We start from the raw sequence: 8651 nt of genomic DNA, 5'->3' as shown, positions 1-8651 counted from the left end.
CACTGGCATAAATAACAGTAAATCTTCATGGATTGTTATATTTTATTTAAAGTAAATAATGCAACAGTCAAGTCCTTCGTAGCACATCCTTGCTATCACTTGGCACTGGTATCAGAAATACACTTCTCTACATAGCACTTTGTTAGAAAACTAGAGGAAAAATGTTAAAATGTGTGTCAGTTGCATATTTAACAATACTATTAATATGCCTTACTGCTGTATAGTTCTTTCTGCTAAATTCTTATTTATTACTACCTAATAAATTGTTTGCAACAAGTCATGTTTGTTGTTTTTATTGTCACCAGCATGAAAGTGCCACCTAGTGTCTTACCAAGCAGGTGTTCTTTCCAAAGAGCAGTATTTTGTAACACGCTCATCTTTGCAAGGTATGAAGGAAGATAACGGGAGAGGATCATAGGGGCGGTCCCATCGTGACTACCAGTTCGGGTAGTGCACCTTGGAAACTGCTCAGGAATTCATCAGGAAAACTGGAAAATGTTAGTCATGGCAAACTAGAAACTTGTAGATTGTGTGTCAGTGGAGTTGTTTAGTAGTGAGAGCCCGGTTACACAGTCCTAGAAGGCTCCTGGCACCTGAGTAGGTGGGCGTTTCAACTGTGTTGCTGGGAAAAGGCAGGCGTGTACAATCCTTTCATCTAAGAGTGGGGAAATGTAAAATTGCAACAGAGAGAAATCCAGCGCTGTAGAGGCAGACCACTAGCAATAAACCTTTCTGTACCAAACAAAAAAAATTACAATGAGCTACAAGAACGGCAAGTCTGAAGATTATGCCTTGGAGCAAGAGATACTTGGCTCAACTCCTATAGCTTATCTAACAAGCATCGTTTTTTAAAAAGTGCGTAACTGTCTAGGAAAGGTTTGAGAGTAGAATACTCCAGCCAGGCAGCGTAAGGCAAAGCAGCAACTGAAAATTTAAACAAGAGGCGAGAAGTAGCCCCGTGTCGCATTGGGTGCCTCTCGCCCTGGTGAAGCCAATGTGCGTGATCTGAGGTTGACCAGTAGGACAAATTGTGGCAAAACTCAAATCACTCACAACTCCGTCTCCAGCCTTAAATTTACAGCAGTGTGACAGAGCCAGTAGGAGTTTCCCTACCATCTTTAGCTCACGGCTAGATACGCTTCAGAAAATAGGCTGTTAACTGAAAAAGTGCAGATACAGGCTCAACAGAAACAACGTACATGGTTTGCAAAGGTCCTGCTTGACCTCAAAACTTTTATTAATACTGGGTAAAGCTATTATAATAATTTTGCACAACTTTACCCCATCAGCAGAAAGCCTTGTATTAAAGGAACTAGGAAAAAATGTAGATCTATTCAAAGGATTCATGTTTGAAGACTTACAGAGTAAGATGGTATAAATCTGCGTGTAAGAGGAGAGGAAAAGACAACTAATACCTTTGGCTGGTCGACTGGCAGTGAAGTGAAGTTGGGAGAATACTGTTCGTGATGATACATCACTAGTAGCAAGAGAACAAAAGTTTAACGTAGTAAATTGAAGCAGGAAGAATATGCAAACAGAGCTCTAGAGAACTGTGGAACATCCACTAAGCTGAGCAGTGCCTGTTGTCTGAGAGAGGTCGGGCTATTCTATGAAACGTCAAGCGACAAATCACACACTTTTATGTTCTGTGATCTGTAGTCTGTTCTGGAAAAAACAAGCTATTAAAGTAGCAAGCAGTGCAGTAAAACAATTCATTTTTTGGGGTAAACAGAGAAGTGGGAGAGTTCAGAAATGTGGAAGAAGTCTAGATTTTTATCAAGATCTCTTACAATTCCTAGCTCAGTCTACTAATGTTAAAATGTATAATTTCACATGGGTTTCATACTTACAGTTTGATTTCTTAAAAGATAATTACAAGAATCAATTAGCAACCCAGAAAAACAAACAATGTCTCTGGAGAAGGAAGAAGATGAAATTCCATGTGGCCTAAATACAAAAGGACTAAACAAAAACTTTCCTGACATTCCAGTTAATGATGCCAGGAAAGACTCATTACATGCATCAGAGAATCCTGAAGTAGCCAACCTAACTATGAGTGACATTTCATACGAAGTTTCCTAAAGCAGCTGGCAATGAGGAAAGCCATAAAATGACTGAAAACAGATCAAGAAGTGATTTACCTGAGAAAAGGTATGAATGAGAATTCTCAGCTGAGATAAATGCTGTCACAGTGCCTCAAGGTGTCTCTGAAACAGCTATAAGAACACACACACTACTTAACATCAGCTGAAAAAGATACTGGAGAACTAAACCTAACCCTTTCTGGGTTAGAAGCTGGAGATGCCAGACCAGACATATTACAGCAGCAGTGAATCCTGAAAGCGATGCAAATGGATCACATATATATTGCCTGAAGAAAAAGATGAGAATTTCACACTTAGACTAAATGATAAAGGACTATGGAGCACGCCTCTGCTCAATTTTGAAAACCAAAATTTAAAATGTTTGCTCTTACACAGCAACGAAATAAAAACATTGCATTCAAATATAGGTAATCTAACTAATCTGGAAATCCTGTTACTTGAAAGAAACAGGCTGACTCTGTTGCCACCAGAAATATCCTTGCTTCGTAAACTGATGGTATTGAATGTCAGTCACAAGCAGTTATGTTTCCCTAAAGAACTGTCAAAGCATGTAAATACTAAGAAACTCTTTTTCCCACTACAACATTGATTAATTTCCTTTTGCATTGGAAAGCCTTGAAACTTTACAGCTTGCAGGCAACAAACTAAAAACTTTACTAGAGGCTGTAGTTGACGTGAAAAACTTCGAGGTATTCAACATTGACTCCACTCAAATCTCCATACTCTGAAGGGTTCTCTGCTACCTTGCTCATCTAGTAAAACTAAGAATATGTAAGAACTTGATTCAGAGTTTACCAAAGGATATTAAAAAGCTTAAGAAACTACAAGAATTTTCAATTAGTAACAATAAGCTTATATTTTCACCTGTGCAGCTTTTCCTGTTGACAAAACTAAAAGTACTCAGAGTTGATGATAACAATTTGGAGTTTCTTGCAGATAAAGTGGAGAATTTATGAGAACTTAGGTTTTCCTTGCAAAAAAATTATTCAAAAGCGTTACAGATAATCATTGAAACATCTCAGTATACATAATAATCAGTTAACCCAGCTTCTTGCTAATATTCACAGACAAACATTTAAAGGAGTTTTCTTTAAGTAGATACCAACTGGACTCACTGGATGAACAAATATTGCATTTAAAAGACCTCTCCAAAATAGAGTTGTCTGGAAATGCAACACGATACCTTCCCGTTGAATTAAAAAATTGTGTATGGATAACCAAAGCTGGCCTCAGCAATAATGAGCTCTCTCAGTTTCCAAATGCATTGTGCACTATTTGATCTTAAATCCTAAGTCTTAGTGGCAACACTGTTTCAGAAATAATACCTGGAATTTCTGACAGTAAAGATCTGGAGCATCTAGAATTAAACAGTGTCCTCGCTTTCTACATGCTTGTGCAGCCTTACAAAACTGGTGTACTTGGATAGAAGTGAGAATTAAATCAACAGCATGCCAGCAGTGGTGTCTGAAATGAAGGCTCTCCGGGTACTGCTGTTACATCATAAGAGTTTGACTCATTTCTCAAGAACTGTGTTCTTTAAAGTGTTTGAAAACACTCGACATTTCAACTAATCAGATAAAGAGTATTCCTTTACAGATTAGGAATCTGGAAGTGATCAAAGACCTAAATGTATCAAACATTCAGTTTGCATCTTTCCCTTATGAAATACAGAATCATAGAATCATATAATTGTTTGGTTTGGAAGGGACTGTAAAGATCATCTAGTTCCAACTCCCCTGCCACAGCCAGGGACACCTTCTACTAGACCAGGTTGCCCAAAGCCTCATCCAACCTGAACTTGAACACCTCCAGGGATGGGACACCCACAACTCCTCTGGGCAACCTGTTCCAGTGTCTCACCACCCTCGTTGTAAAATGAGTCATATGTCATCTTTCCTCACTGGAGACATCAGCAGCGTGTCAAATGAATGGGTTGAAGGTAAGAGAACATTTGCTTTAGGTAAGAAAAAATTGTTTTGTTGCAAAATTATTATTAATAGACTTCCTCCTAACAGATGTAAAAGCTCCTGTGTTTGAATACACCTAGAGCAAACAAAGAGCAGAAAAACAGCTTCTAATGAGGCAAATATATGTACGTATTTACCTATTTTTAATACTAGAATTGGTCAAAAATCTCTTAGGATGCACTTTTAGTTAGAAATACTAGATGTGAACTTACTTTATATAGTGTTATTGAAATATATCTTGGGGTGATATTTTGACAATCAGACTGATCTGAAATAGACCATCTATTTTTTATTTTTCTACTACTGTTAGGAATGTAGGTATTTCCTATCCTAATGGATATCAAGAGACAAAATGACTAGCTGGAATTTGGTAGACAAGCCTGCCTCCAAGATGCCTCTCTGTGAAATGAACAAATCCTTCCAACTAGTGTCACACTTCTTAAAATTAGCTAGTGAACTTTCACTAAATCAAACAAGAAAATATTGGATCCCTGATTTCTCAGAGCAGAGAAAATGGCTTCATATTTCTAAAATCCAGAGTTTTGTGGTTTGGGTTTTTTTTTGTTTGTTTGTTTGGGTTTTTTTTATACTAAGGAACAGAGCAAAACAATCACCTGATGAGTTAGGCATTTAAATATCTCTCTTCACCTGTCCTGGTTTTAGCTGGGACAGCGTTAGCTCTTCTTTTTAGCAGCTAGAAGAGCTCCGTGTTTTGGTTTTACTCAGAGGCTCGCTCTGAGAAGAATGTTGATAGCAAGCTGATGTTTGTGGTTGGGCGTGAGACTCCAAGGACTTTTCAGTGTGCCGGAGTGCAGAAGCACAGCGGGATAAGGGGGGAGCATAGCTGGGACAAGGGGGCCACAATTGCCCTTGTGATTTGTGGTGGAACTTAAGACTGAGGGCCAAACTGGCCAACTAGTATTCCATATCATGCAGCGTCATGCCCAGTATAAAAGTGAGGGTCAGCCGGACAGAAGGGCTTTTGCGCTTTGGCTCTTTCACTGCTTTTGCTCTATTGCCTTTTTTCCCTCTCTCTCCCAGTACTCCCACTCTCGGAGTACTCTCTCTCTCTCTCTCTGCCCCTCTCTATTTTGGGGTCTCACGTTCGTCTGGGATTGCAGCTTCGGGACGAGACGGACTTCGCATAAGAGGGGGTGGTGAGCATCTACCCTGTGTATTACTTATCTGTATTAAATTGTTCTTATCTCAACCCACGGGTTTCCCGTTTCTCCTTTAATTCTCTTCCTCATTCCTGGGGCTGGGGGAGGGTGAGTGACTGGCTGTGTGGGGTTCAGTTGCTGGAGCGGCCTAACCCACGACATCACCAGAATTTGCAAAATCAGTATTTCATACTTGATTTCAGAAAAGGCTTATATTTCTTTATACGATTTCGAATGTGGTTATGATCCTTTCCAAAGGCTGCCTTTCTTCAAACCCAGGAGCAAAAAGTATGTGATCTTATGTCCATTTCTCAGAGAGCTATAGCTTTAGTTTCCAAAATAATTGGAGAACAGTTGAAGTTCCAAGAAGAAAAATAAAAATTAGAAAAGGCCAAAGTAAGAACAGAACCAAAAAGAATTGCATGCTTCAGTTCCTTGTGGCTGAGGAAAACAGAAAAAAAAATCAGAATGTTCTGAGAGGGTAAAATTTTTCATTAATGATAACAATGACCAAAAGAACTTCTACTAACGCTCCAGCTATGGAGGTATTATTTTACTGCATGATTCTTATTGCCTTTGTATTATCGTGTCTAAAAAGCTTCCCTGCAAGTTTCTGTGCTCAGCATCCATATTTTTATTGGAAAATACCAAATTAGCTTCCAGTAGAATCAAAGGTCAGAAGCTTTTATTGTTGGAATTAAATTATGGAATGTTATTTTGCCTGCAGAAAAGTTAGCTTTTAAACTTTTTGAAGAAGAGTGAAGTGTTTTGTTTCTTTATCAGTTCACTAAAATTCCAGAGGAGCTATCTAAACTGGTTTGCCTCAGGGAACTGGACTTACCTCACAGTGCATTAAAGGAAATTCCAGACAGCATAGGGGAATTGGAATATTTGGTCTGTTTAATTGCAAATAATAATGACATCAGCCAGCTCTTCAAATCTATTACATCACTAAGAAATTATGTGAACCTGCTATGAAGACAGGCTGAGAGAGTTGGGGCTGTTCAGCCTGGAGAAGAGAAGGCTCCGGGGTGATCTTGTTGCAGCCTTCCAGTACTTAAAGGGGGCCTACAGGAAAGCTGGAGAGGGACTTTTTACAAGGGTGTGTAGTGATAGGACAAGGGGCAATGGATGTAAATTGAAAGAGGGCAGATTTAGATTAGATATAAGAAAGAAATTTTTCACTCAGAGGGTGGTGAGGCAGTGGAACAGGTTGCCCAGAGAAGTTGTGGATGCCCCATCCCTGGGAGTGTTCAAGGCCAGGTTGGATGAGGCTTTGGGCAACCTGGTGTAGTGGAGGGTTTCCTTGCCCATGGCAAGGCGGTTGGAACTAGATGATCTTTGAGGTCCCTTCCAACTCTAGCCATTCTATGATTCTATGAAATTTACAGCAGCTTGACCTGAGTGGTGAGTATCAGGCATTCAATCCATTAGTAAAATGAAAGCATTGAACTATGCCCCTGGAGCATAAATACATCACAGGATAAGAGGATGGTGAAGCACACGAGTGAGAAAAAGACTGCCAGTTTTTAATGTATACTGCTGTGATTTGCCATGGCGTCTAACCAAGCATCCTCTCTTAAATTTACTGGGTTTAATACAGCTGTTGTAGGGGCCCCATCTGTGAACTCTTTTTAAGTGGCATGATTTTTGCCAGTGTGACCAGTGAGCAAATAAAGGCCTGACACACACAAAGCATCAGTCACTACAGCATGTGGTGGGCAGGATCCTGTCATTTACAAGACCTTTTCCTGCTGCACAGAATGCATGTCAGTGTTCTCAGTTGTCCAAGTAACATTCCTGGTATAATATAGCCTGTTGTTTGTAATCTGGTGTGAGAAGTAAGGAAGGGGTTAAAAATTTTGCTTTTGCCTAGAGTTGACTAAAAAGACATGACAAGGACACTTACGGTTAAAAAATATATACATAATCTCCAAGAGCGGTGGCAAGTACATTGTAAATCTTTGAGCGCGGTAAACTCCCTACCCCAGATAAAAAACTGATGGACTGACGCCACCTGAAACCAGAGGAGGGGTAAGTTCATGCTGATGAAGACTCCTGACCTCATCCACACCGACCCCCAAGACGACCACCAGGACCAACTGCGCACGATCGGTGGGAGTGGGGGGTAAGGCGAACTTATGTAAATAACTTCCCAGGACTAATTGTAATATCTCCTCCCTGTCCTCAAAATCATAATGAATATGTAATAGCATTTATGAGTATGTAACAGATTATAGTATAAATCACCCACTGACAATGGTGTTGGCGCGCCTCTGGCCACGGTCATGAGCCCAGCGCTGTGATCTTTGCTCCACTGACTTTGTCCTTGAATAAAATACGTGAAAACTGTTTTATGTGGGCTCGTTTCTCACATCCGGCATGGATTACCATGGGTGAGTTGTCCCAGATGGGTTGTCCCAAATGGATTCTCTGGTGTGGGTTATCCAGGATGGGTTAGCTTGCATGGGTTATTCAGGGTGGGTCACCCCTCACAGGTTTTCTGGTATGGGTTATCCTAGGTGGGTCATTCTGGTCTAAGTTCTGCCAGGTGGGTTACCCTGTGTGGATCATCCTGGTGTGGGTTATCCGGCTTGAATTATCCAAAGTGGGTTGCCTGGTGTGGGTCAGTTAGACAGTGTGGGCCATCCCAGGTGGATTACCTGGTGTGGATTATCCTAGGTGGATTACCTGGTGTGGGTTACCCCAGACAGGCCCCTTGGTGCAGGTCATCCCCACATATGATCCTCCACGCGTGCCCCCTGACTTGTTTCTCCAAATGCGTGTTTCACACCCACACACCCCAACGTGACTTCACACGAGCTTCTCTCCATGAATGCTTACCCCACACAAATTCAAACTCACACGTTCCTCCCGTGTCAGCTCAACGCATGAGTTCATACCCACCTGCATTTACCCCTCACATAATGTCACACCCTCACGTTTCTCCACGAGTTTACCCCCCGTCAAGTTCATTCCCACGCATTTAGCCCGAGTCCCTTCCCTCGCATTTATCCACACAAGCTTCATTCCCGTGCGTGTTTCGTTGACCTGCATTTTCACCCCAACGCATGTTTATCCCCCGGGGGCTGTGGCACCAGGAAGCCGCTGCAGCCCCACAGAGCTGAGTGGCGCTTCAGAGGAAGGAGGCGGAGGGCAGAAGCTACCGAGCCGGTCAGCGAGGAGACCGCGCCCGACGTTGAGCAACGCCGGCGGCACTGCTCGGCCCGGGTAAGGCCAGACAGAGCAGCTCCCAGATGAGCAGCTCTGGGGCGGGCGGCGGCGGGCGGCCGCGGGCGCAGCCCCTCCGGCGGGCAGCCCCTCCGGCCCGGCAAAGGCTGCGGGGGAAGGCGGCTTGCGGGCAGAGGCCAGCGGGGCCCTGCTGTCCCCTCAGAAGCCCAAGCCCTGGGGCTCGGGGT

This window comes from Tauraco erythrolophus, chromosome 7 (genome assembly GCF_009769465.1).
Source record: "Tauraco erythrolophus isolate bTauEry1 chromosome 7, bTauEry1.pri, whole genome shotgun sequence".
Taxonomy (NCBI): domain Eukaryota; kingdom Metazoa; phylum Chordata; class Aves; order Musophagiformes; family Musophagidae; genus Tauraco; species Tauraco erythrolophus.
The sequence above is the reverse complement of the archived record's forward strand: the minus strand, read 5'-3'. Positions refer to the sequence as shown.